The sequence below is a fragment of the Lathamus discolor genome, chromosome 20 (genome assembly GCF_037157495.1).
Source record: "Lathamus discolor isolate bLatDis1 chromosome 20, bLatDis1.hap1, whole genome shotgun sequence".
Classification (NCBI taxonomy): domain Eukaryota; kingdom Metazoa; phylum Chordata; class Aves; order Psittaciformes; family Psittacidae; genus Lathamus; species Lathamus discolor.
Window position 1 is genome coordinate 1,047,825 of NC_088903.1, and position 12,433 is coordinate 1,060,257.

General features: G+C 45.7%; 1 protein-coding gene across 8 annotated transcripts in view; it reads right to left on the minus strand.

The window, feature by feature from the left end:
* TANC2 (tetratricopeptide repeat, ankyrin repeat and coiled-coil containing 2) overlaps positions 1 to 11,320 on the minus strand; it is a 218,465-nt gene extending 207,145 nt beyond the window's left edge. For all 8 annotated transcript variants that reach the window (XM_065698868.1, XM_065698863.1, XM_065698867.1 and 5 more), the window contains exon 1: positions 10,921 to 11,320. The gene's annotated coding sequence lies outside the window, so the exon portion shown is untranslated. The remainder of the gene's footprint in view (positions 1 to 10,920) is intronic.
* Positions 11,321 to 12,433: the final 1,113 nt, after the last annotated feature.

Here is a 12,433-nt window from a genome sequence, read left to right on the forward strand (position 1 = left end):
CTGGACTACACACAAAAGGACGGAACACACAGAGTGGCAAACACAGTCTGCAGTGGTGCTTCGGCTGCTTTTCTGCCTGCAAACCTGTTTGTCTACAAGGACAAATGCAACCCAAGAGTTTGAAGTTAACTGTAAGAGAATACAGGGTATAGAGTTACACCAGGGATGTAAAAATGCTATCATGGATTGGGCTTACATGAATGCAGAAATTTCTCCCAGAGAAGTAACTGAGGCAACTATTTCAAACGCAGTGCCTTCATATCCATCTACCTTACGATTTATCTGACTTAAACTGTATTTCTCAGTAGAAATATCTTGGTAAACAGATTAAACTCAGAGGCTTACTAAATAACTTTAATTCACTTTAAGAATTTGCACATTTATTGAATCCCAGACTGGTTTGGGTTCAAAGAGAAATTAAGATCATCCAGTTCCAACACCCTGCAACAGGCATAGACACCTTCCACTAGCGCAACTTGCCCCAAGCCCCATCCAACCTGGCCTTGAACGCTGCCAGGGATGGAGCATTCACAACTTCCTTGGGCAACTCCAGTATTGCCACCAACTCCCATGCTGATCTCCATTTCTGAAGAGCAAAACTACAATAACCCAACATGGAAAATGCAGTGCAAGGACTATGAATGCATTCAGTTGACTTAGACTGGATTTGTTAGATAGTCTTATGAATCTTTACAAGAGGCAGAAGCAGTCAAAAAGTCCACAGATAAGAGTCTGATGCAAAGATGATCTGCTTTATGAGGACCCTGCAGTTACAGCTATCCCAGGGGGTGAGAAAACGAGATACTGGCAAAGGCCCCCAGCAGACAGCGTGCATGACAAAAATCTCCTACTCACATAACTTCAGAACAACAAAAATCCTCTTTGAAGGTGTCTGTGTCCAGGGATGAGCTCTGTCCACACTGATACAAGGTATTTTCAGGGTTCAGTAAGTCTGCAGTAAGAAGACAGCTCTGAAAAGTCACAAGTTCACAATTCCCTCTGGATATCCTTTGCTCTGGGTGCATGTGTGCACTGAGGTATTTTAGTTTTCATTGTGGATGTTGTGCACAGCTTTGCTCTGTTCCTATTTCCCTGTATCTATACTGTTGACCATTCTTTTTACTCAGAATAAACTCCTAAGAAATTAACTTCTTCATATTTTAAGTTCACAATTGCTCAAGATCCTTTTGAATCCAATTTCTTCTTCCTACCCTGTAACCTCTCAAGAGCTGCTGTCACCCACAGGTTTCACTAGTACACTCCCAATTCCATCATGCAGGTTACTAGGCAACTTGCTAACCAGCCTGGCACCCGCTTTACAGCGGTTCTGATCACACTACACTTAACTTTCCAGCCATATGTATCTTAGGGTCCCACATCAGAAGTGCTTCCAAAAGCAATATAGGGAAATTTTCACCTAGTTGCAATGTTTTCTAGTTGTTTTGCAGCAGGTAGCAGCAATTGGTTCAAGACTACTCAGTCATCTTGACTACTTTTGAACAAATTAGACAAGCCAAAGGACTGAGATCTTTCAATTCCCATTCAGGCAAGTTGAAATTAAATCAATAGACCACTCCATTATTCACTCTTCTAAAGTAATTCCTCAGTTTCAACCTGACATGTACTGAGTTGAGGCTTACATAATACCACAAAAAGCCAACTTTTCCTAGCTCCTAGAAGGTGGTCTAGCAGGCATCACAGCCCATATTGCCCTGACTTCCTCCCCTCACACTTGTGTACACATACCAGCACCCAAAACCTCAGCACAGACCCCCAGCACTGAAAATACGTCTCAAGTTGGCAAAAATAAATACTTGCATCTCTTTCTCTTTGGAAACGTACACTGATTTAGAACTACACCATTTGGCCTGTGATCACAACTTGTAACTGGCAAGAACTCCCACTGTTATTACTTTTTGGGATCGCTACTACCCACATGGTGCCAGATGGTGTATTGCACCTCTGCTGAGGAGGTGTAGGAGCACTGCCTGCTGTCAGCATGGCCTTCTCTGTACTTTATTCAAACTGAGACACAAATAATATTACCGCTCTGAAGGGGAAGCGGGTGGGCATACGTAGCTCCATTACAGCTGAGGCCTTCAAAGAACAATATTCCTTTCTTTAGTGAAGCCTGCTACATTAAGTCCCCACTCCTGAAGAGAAAAAAAGCAAGGGATGTCTTAACAGATGCCCAAGCATTAACCAAAGGTTGGTGCCAATGGAAAGCTGCTCTTGAAGACTTCAAGCAAACACTAATGTTGTAACTATGGAGCTGAGTATCTCATACTAATAACTGTGTGAGCGACACAAAATTGAGGTGGGGTCCTCAAATCTTACATTTAAAATTAAACAGGAAAGAATTAGGAGGGGAAAAAATATTAAATTGGTAAATGGGGGATTTCTCCCTTCATAAATAACTATCTATTAAACCAAGATTATCTAGACACGCAAAAGCTGCTAGAACAGATAATAAGTATTAGACCCTAACATGACTGCAGAAAGTAACAGATTACTTCTGCATCTAACAACAGATCTACATTCTGTTGCTATCTTGCATCAAGATACAGCTGTGATAAACAGAATAACTGCCCAAACCCACATCATTTTGCAAATAGCCTTAAAAATAAAGTCACATGAAGAACAAGGCAGCCTGCAAGCACAGGGCAAGCCAGCAAAATCCACGAACACTTATGTAGCTCATACAAATCACTATATCCACTTACATCTGTGCCCTCCACAAGCTCAGGTTAACAACTCTCGTACATTTCAACACACTTCCTTTTGGCTCCATTCTCCTACCATCATGCATTTCTAAAACCTACCCTCACGCCACTTTGGTTTTCCCTCTCTCAGACTCCTTCCATAGTTTATTCCATGAGATCTCTGAAGGACAAAGTTGTTTACCTGTTTGCCCACTAATCTCCTCTTTCCTGAAGACTTTCCCTGCAGCACTTCCACGAACCACCCTGCCTAAGCCTATCCCAATTATCCACTCAGTGACTGATCTCTTATGGTCAGACACACACTAACCGCTGAGAAGAGACTCGTGGCAGGGAACTAAAACCCTGCACAGTGTTAAGAGAGCCTACAGGAAGAGGAGTGAACACAGAGGGCTTAGGCCTGAAAGGATGTAACTATTTCAACCACCTTCAAGTTACAAGCACCATGCTGCCATGCACCTACAGACTCCCTATGTACCACTGACCTACACAGTGTGTACTCTCCCATTGACATCTCTCAGCATGAAAACACATACCTCATTTCTACAAACACACTGTGTACCTTTATCTTCCAGTTACTAGGCCTCTTCAAACCGTTATGTGTAACATTAACAGCACCTTGTTATCAAAAACAAGTTTCTCAATGAGAATAATCCTACAGGACGAAATGGGATGCAAGGCAAAAAGGAAAATCGCCTCTTATTAGAGAGGTAAATAAAAGGAACAGGACAGGAAACACATGCACACTTCTCTGTTCTCTGCACTTTGGTTGCATATTGTTTCTTTACTTTCTAGTAATACTTCTTCATTAAGAATACTAACTTTATGGGATCACAACCCATGAAGAGAATCATAGAATCAATCAGGTTGGAAAAGACCTCTAAGATCATCAAGTCCAACTGTTCCCCAGCACTTCCAAGGCCACCACTAACCCATGGCACTGAGGGCCTCGTCTACATGGTTTCTGAACACTTCCAGGGACGCTGATTCCAGCACTGCCCTGGTTGTTACTAAAATTTCCTTCTCTTTGAGTAGGGAAAAGCTACTCTGAAGGCGTCTCATATCTTCTTTTCAGCTTCTAAGCACTTGGATTGGACAAGTAGCTTCCTAAAGCTCCTTCTAGATTCAAAGATCTACAGTAAACATCCAGTAGCAGCACAGAAATCATTCAGAAAGCACGCAGATCTCTCTCATTTAGTTGCTTTGCAGTCGTATTATGAAGGGAAATGCAAGGTCTGACAAGTTCCTTACCATCAAGGACCCATCCTTCAGGAATTCCCAAACTGTGCTGTCCATATGTATCACCATAATGTGACCACAGAACTCTGCCTGTGTAAGTAAATCTCTCTCTTCAGTCAACTAACTTCATTGGAAATAGTAATACTTCACAAAGCCAGACAAAAGCAGCCCATTGAAAAGACTAAGCCTGACGTAAGAGCCCACAAATACAGCCTGCCAATATTTAAGACAACGGTTAAAACACTGGCCACAGGATCTAGCTCAATGACTTTAATACTCCTCAACTCAAGGGTGGAAAATACACCTGCAAGGAACTTCAGAGACCATCACAGTGCGTGGGAGTAAGCAGAAGAGACCTTCCATGTCAAGGATACTTTCAAGTGTTATCAGTTAATGCTTTATATAGCAATAGGAATCAATACACAACTGCTTTCTGGAACCACAAATACATAAATATTCACACTCCCATTCTGAAGAGAATTCATTTTACACTATCTTTCATTTTGATGTGTTTCATATGCACTTTCTCACATGCATTCATCAAGGTCCTCATCCAAACTAAGAAAGAAACCCAAATGCTTCAGCCAGCCAGCTGATAAGAACCCATAAAAAATGGGGGAATCATTCACACACATCCACAAGCCCCACTCCTTAATGCAGCTAAAAAATATAAATCCCAGCAATGATGTTTCCTAGTGAAAACAAAAAGCATTTTACTTAAATAATCTGAATACAGACAAATAGCAGCAATCTGACAAGGCACTGTTCTACCTGCCCTGGCAATCATACAGGCATGAAGGGAAAAATAAAACAAGCACCCAAAATATGCAAGAGTAACTAAGTAAACAGGAAGATCCCCTATCATAAAATAGAAATTAACCATCTCTCACCCTAATTACTAGCAAATTCCTAGTGTGACTTGTATTGTAAATAAGAATCCACATATCCAAAATACTTCATTAATGAGATCAGTACAAATCTCAAATTTGAGATCACTGCAATTCAACCATAATTAGCAATTAAAGCTGATGTAAGTAAAATGAGACTATAGAATATGCACCAGCAAAGCAAGGGACTCGGCATAAAGCCACAGATTTACCCTGTTCACTGTTACTTGGGAATTTTACCTCAACTGCTATGTCAAAGCTATTCCATATCTCTTAATATCCCTTATAGATTTAGGGCAGAAGATGCAGTCCAACTACTCAGCTGAATTTCATGAGTGGTGTACTTCTATAAGCTCCAGGTTTTAAGCAAGACACAATGGAAATGGAATATCTGAAAACCAAATCCTCTATTTCAACTGCTAAACCAAAAGAAACAGAAACAGCAAATAAAGACAAATAACTCATCATGACAACCACATCTTGGCTGTTGTACGTGCAACCTACTCTAAAAGCAATGATCACAAGCTTCCAGATTGAAAAGCCTGAGGAAAGAAAAGCAAGGAAGCTCATCTCCATCTTCCCAAGCGCTGGAAAGACCTGGATAATGGAAGATACACATTTGCTATTTGCATATACTTACAGCTCAACCCAGGAACAAACACAGCTTTGAGCTTCCCCTGCTTTGATCGGCATAAGGAGGTCAGGAACACTAATCAGATGATTTCTCAAGAAGTTGTGTGAAACGGGCCAACATGAATGGAAGTGCTTGTGGTGCAAGAAAGGACAATTCATACATCCCAGGATGGCCACTTGGGACATACACCACTCACTTTATTCTCTCTCATGAAATACAAGCAACTAATGAGCAACAAGTTGCTCCGAGACTTCAAAATTACAAGTATGAAAGATCCCTAAGAACAAATCCCCAGCAAAGAGAAAAACTCACAGCAGCTCCAGCCTTCATAGCACAGAACTAACCATCTGCTCTGGAAGATATTCCTCCAGTCACCAATATGTTCTTTTCATAAAGGACAAATAAACAAATACTGGTCATAGCTGAAATGTCAACATGCCCAATTCATCACTCTCTTCATCAGTTATGCCAGTCAAAGAGAGAACACCACTCTCACAGATTACTTCCCTCCCCATTAGCTCATACAACATCATTCCTCATCAGCACAAAGGCCCCAGCTCAAGAAGGCAGCAGCATGTGGAGACTTGCCTGCATCGGAATAGTAACATGAACTCACCAGGATTCTTCATGTTCCTCAAGTATCTACATGTGCCTTTGCCAAATTGGCTCTTAAGGATTACTACTTCAGGTTACTTGTTTGGTAAAGCGAAATAATTCTCAGCTTTACAAAGCAATGGGGTTGGTGGGAGGAAAAGGGGAAAAAAAAAAAAAAGCCACTTTTTACATTTTAAATTCCAAACCAGCAGCATTTTTAGCAAATAAGCCTTTCTCTCAGAGCAAGAAAAAGCTTTACCAAGAAAATTATAAGCGTGACTGAGGAAGCAAAACTTAGACCAAAGGTTTGCTTTATGCAGAATACATACAAACCCAGCTATTACTATGGCATTTTTTAGATACCATGAATAAGTGATGCCTCCTTTGAAACCAAACAATCATGCAATGTGACACAAAACCAACAAGTGTAGTACACCTTTTCTTGTATCATTACTAATTCATGTTCTCTTCAAGAGTATTTTTCAAGATGGAGTTTCTCACACCACAGTATAAATCCACTTGTTTGACACAGTTTGGAAAGACAGGTAATAAAGGCTGCCCACGAAGAAACCAACTCTACCCATTATGCCAAGATTTCTCTTCCTGAAGATCTGAAACACCACAGTTCATTACCCCAGCACCAAACCATACAGCATTTGAATTCAAATGCCAGTAAAGTAACTCCTGCTCTCCCATCTGAACCCCACAGCCAATTCCACCCTAGGACAACAAGCTAAATTCCTGCCCAATTTGCCCATCATCTTCCTCGGGAAACTACATCCTCTCATCACAGGCCACTTCAGTAGAATCTCAACAAACCCCATCAGACAGGGCAGCTTCATCAGGGGGAATTTCAAGACTGAGCTCTAAACTCTCAGTTTCTCCCTTCTTAATACAAATACACAACACAAGCCACTACCTTCTGTAATTAATGTAGAGTTTGTATTTGAAGTAATTACTTTTTAAATGAACACAGAACTAACAACAGCATTTTAGCCCCATAAAATAATGGGACTGGAATAATTCTTAGTAACACAACCAGAATTTGTTCTGTAAAGCTCATAAAACCCAGCTGGCAATTAACCAGAGATGGATGATCTGCTCCACTCCACTGCTGCAAATATTTGCAGATGCAGTGAGCTTTAAACACCAATTTCTCTCCAGTGAATGCAAGAGGCATTCAACAGACACCTCTCCACCGTGTAGTTAAAATGAACACAAAATCATAGAATCAATCAATCTGATTGGAAAAGACATATAAGATCATCAAGTCCAAATGTTCCCCAGCACTGCCAAGGCCACCATTAAACCATGTCACTGAGAGCCTCCTCTATATGGTCTGGGAACACTTCAGGGATGGTGACTCCAGGACTGCCCTGGGCAGCCCATTCCAATGCCTGAGCACCCTCTGGGGAAAAAATTGTTCCTAATATCCAATCTAAATCTCCCCTGCTGCAGCTCGAGGCCATTAACTCATGTTATTCCAAGAACAAGACTTCAAATTCCAAGCACTGGAAACAACCTGCGGGCTCAGGTCTGTTTCACTGACAGCTGTGGTCATCTCCCATGGACCTTGCCAGGAACATTACCAGGTCCTGTACCACCACACAACTTTTGCATGTTCAACAGATGCTGAAAAGTGTTGCTGGAGGTTGGTGCATATTTATTGTATTGGAAGCAAAGTGCAAGACAACCCAAAATTACCAACCATATGGATTAAACTAGCAGCACAAGACTGTGAGGATTCTTTGTGTAGCACTAAAACAGAACATCCACTCACTGCACATCGAAAGGTACCATTTTAAGGCTTCATGCAAGTACTCCATGCATGAGTTCACAACTGACATCAGCCAAAGATCTCCAGGCTGCCATGACAGACAGATCCTGCCACTCTGTTCTATTCCTGCATCCTCCTCCTATCACCCTCATGTTCAAAAGTTCCTTTTATTGATCCAGCTAGAAACTCTGCAAAAATAAACAGCTTTCTCTCAGCCAACAATGCTCAACATTTCACTTGCTACAAGAGAAAGGGCTCCAACACCGTGAGGGTAGGAGGGTAGGGACAGGACATCACTGACTTTGCACCAATTCTTTAAAGCAGCTTAACCTCTTCAAGAAACTACCCTCAGAGCCATTTGCTTGTCTGGATGTCAACAGCAACCATCTTGTCATATCATTCTGCTCTGAAGAAAATTCACACTCAAAAAACTAAGGGAAAAGGGTCAGTGTGTGTACTCACAGCTTCATACATCAAAAAAGACATGAAAATGGGATTTTTTTGTTTCATTTTTAAAGCAAAAGATTTTGATTTAGTATTTCACAACACAGAATTACAGGTGCTACAGCCTCTCAGCTCATCGCCAGTCTCACCACCTCTAGAAAAGATAATCTTAGATAAAACATAACGGAGAACATAATCTTTCCTTAATGAGAAAAACCATGCACAAATTTAGAACACTGCAAGTTATTTTGTTCTTTTTATGTACCAAGGGGTTGGTTTTGACTTTTCGAGTTGCCTTTTTACTGTTTTCCTTTTGCTACCTAATAAAGGTAAGCTACAACATTACTAGTTTTAACAAGCATCCTGAAATTTATACAGAACCTCACATTTTTTTTTAATGGAACTTAAATGTGTCATAGGCAAGCCAAAAAAGGCCTTGCAGATAGGAAAAAATTCTATATATATATATTCTGGAAGTACATATATAAGCCAAAACTTGCAGAACTCAGTGTACTCGCTTTGTACACTTAGTTCTGTATTATGTAGATCTGCAGATCTACATAATACTAAATGTGATGCACATTTGGGCCTTATACAGTTTGCATTTCTGGCCATTAATATTAATAAAAGTGACTGTACAAGCAGGAAGTGGGGCATGTTTGCTGCAGAGTTCCATTAAAAACTTAATCTCTTACAAATTCATTGCACATAACAGGTATGCTCATGGATTTCTCCACATCAACATATGCATCACTTGCGTTCTAAAGGTTTAACTGAAAGTAAATCTAGCATATGTAACCTGAAATGTTAAGAGGTTAATTGTCAGGTTCCTCAGTAGATAGATTCTTGTTCAGAATATGTATTTCAATTCAAAAAACACAAGCGCACACAGGATTGTGGGAAAACCAATGGGAAAGACAGCAATTGCTACAATGCAATCAATACTGATAAGGCGTTTGTTTTACAAAGTGATACTAGTCACCCAGCTACACTGAACATGGAACCAGTAATTCACATCCTAATTACAAGTCTAAATATCCACACATGTACGCTTCAACATCCCATGACCACAACACAGATCCAAACAGGATCCTAACACTCAGGTGGAACTACCAGTGGTAAACTTGGAGTACAGAGTCATCTGCATTGTGATGCACATAGCAAGAGTTACTACAAAAAAAGAACAACAACTCCAAGGAGTTTGTTTTTTAGAAGCCCCAGAGCCATAATGGCCACAGACCTCGAAGGGTTTAAGATCCCTCTGCCTAAGCACTGTCACCTTCCCCCCCCCCCCCCCCCCCCCCGGCAACAGACTGCTTACAAAGCCAAAAAATTGGATTTTGATCATGGTAAATTGCAATATAGTGTATTTCCATAATTCAACTGCACATTCATCACCCATGTGTAGCTGAACATATCTTTCACACAAATATCCATGGCCTAGGGTGTCTCCCACCACTCCAGCAAGAAAGCCTCACGTGACTGTCACCAGCAAATTCCCTTCAGCATGCTCATACCAAAAGGCACTTATTTCACCAGCTGCTTTTCCTTTTTCCTTTCTAACTCCCACCTTAGGAATGGATGTTTTCAGTTGCAGGTTTGCTACTTCAGTTTTGAGGATTAAATAAGAAAACCAGACAACACCCAACCTTTAGCATTTGAAGACAGCATCCAAGCTCCAACCTGAGCCATGCTGCAGGGTTTCATGGCTGTGGTGTTCTCCTCTGTGGCTGTATTTCGTCTTGTTGTTCTCCCAATTCAACATTAACTTGCCTCATTCAGTACACTGTAGCTATGCTACACTCCCCATTAGCACTAACTGTTGAAGCTCTCCAGATATTTCATATGCTGTTTTCCTATTATTTCGCTATAGTACCTGCACAAAAGCCTAAAACCCACACGGATGCATCACTCCCTAGAGCAGCTTACTGCCCAACATCTGCTCCTGAACTTCCCAACGCAAACAGGGATGAGAACCCCTCTTTTCCCTGCAAAACACACAACTGAGAGGCTGTCTGCCTCATCATCTCTCATTTCTCTTTTACATTTTAGCCCCCAACAACCAACCCACGCCTGTAACAGAACGACACCGTGTGTCATTAGACTCCACACTCCTTACTCACCCTCTGGGAGGAAGGAGAGGGAGAACGTTTAACCCCTGTCTGCCCGCAGCGCGGGGTGGGTCTGGCCTCACGTGTGCGCTACCTGCAGCACAGCCCTGTAAATACGGGGCCATTCTGCGAGGAAAACGCCTCCCTTACAGCCCCTCGCAGCCCGTAAAGGGCCGGGATCCTGCAGCACCAACCGCTCACCACTTACCTTAAACATAAGGGGTTTCTAATGGGAAAGATGGCATTCGGGGACCTCTACCTGCACCCCCCCGGGTAACGAACGACGAACGAGCCCACCGAGCACCCGACGCCCTCCCGGCCCCCGCCCGTGTGGGCACCACGATGGGGGGGGGGGGAAGCAGGGGCGTGGCGGCGGGGGGTGTCGCGATTCCCTTCCCGACATGTCGCCGGGCGTCGCCACCTCACGACCCCATCCCTCCCCCCATCTGCCGCCGCAGGGGGGTGGCGCGGACGCGCAGCCCCCACACGGACCCGCGCGGGCCCCGGCCCTTACCTGTCGCGACAGGGCTCCCGCGCCCGCTCACAGCCGCAGCGCGCGGGGCGCTTCCCTCTCACCACATCGCCGAAGGAGAGGGGCGGGGAACGGCGGCGGAGCGGGGGCAGCGGGGGGAGCGGGCGGTCTCAGCCCTGCGCAGCGGCGCCGGCCGCGCTGCTGCCCCGTTCACCGCCCGGCTACCTCGGCACCTCCCTCCCTCCCTCCGTGCCCGCCCGGCGCGGCCTGCCCCGGGCCCCCGGTGCCTCAGCCCCACGCTCGCCGCCGGAGCGCGCCGCCGCCGCCGCCTCGCGGAGGGAGGAGAGCGGGCGGGGCGGGAGCGGCGCGGAGGGGGAGGAGGAGGGGAAGCGGCCCCGCGGGAGCGCGCGCGGACCCGGGCTCGCTCCGCTCCTTTCCTCCCTCCCTCCCTCCTTCCGCGCGCGGAGGTGAGGGGCGGAGCTGCTTGGTTATTCATGAGGGGAGGTGGGCGTGGCTATGCAAATCAGGCGCCCCTCTGTGCCCGAGCTCAACCTGCGGCGGCGGCAGGGCGATGGCGCGGGCACGGCGCTCCCCGCCCGGCGCTCGTACCTGTACCCCGCACCGTGACCGCCGCCTCCGGGAGCCCCGCTGGGGAGCGAGCGGGAGAAGCCTCCCCGGGGGGCCCGGGGAAGGAGAAGGCGGGGTCCGGCTCCGAGGCGGCTGTGGCGGCGCCTCCTGTGAGGGGCGGACGTGGCGGCGGCGCGGGCCGTGCGCTGAGGGAGCCGCCCCGGGAGGGGGAGCGGCGGCGGCGGCGCGGCCCCTGCTGTGAGGGGGGGAGGGCTGCGGGGCGGCGGAAGGGGCTGTGAGGGGAGAGAGGGAGCGGCTGCGGCGGGGCCGAGGCGTTAACCCCGGCTCCGGGTCCCTGCAGGTACCGCTCGGAACGGGCCCGGGCTGGGCGGGGGGTGTTTTGGCGGTGAGATGCGATGGGAGCGCGGTCACCGGCCACGGTCCTTCCCGTGCGGGCATGTCTCTGCCGCGGAAACATCCCCCTGCCTTTAATGTGTGCTGCGCTCAAAGCAGATGGAATGGGTTGGGTTGGAAGGGACCTCAAAGCTCCTCCAGCTCCAGCCCCTGCCATGCGCAGGGACCCCTTCCACTGGAGCAGCTTGCTCCAAGCCCCTGTGTCCAACCTGGCCTTGAGCACTGCCAGGGATGGGGCAGCCACAGCTTCTCTGGGCACCCTGTGCCAGCGCCTCAGCACCCTCACAGGGAAGAGCTTCTGCCTTAGATCCAGCCTGAACTTCCCCTGTTTCAGTTTGAACCCATCACCCCTTGTCCTATCACTGCAGCCCCTGATGAAGAGCCCTTCTCCAGCATCCATGATGCAGATTTCTGCAAACGCTACCTGAAAACCAAGATGTTTTGCTTCTCCCCTACAAGAGGTCAGACGCAGCTGAAGACCAGGTGCAAAAGGAGCACGCAGGAAAATAAAAGCTATATTACCTGTTAAAGCTATTATTAAGATGCACATTATTAAGATGCACATTGCAATCCA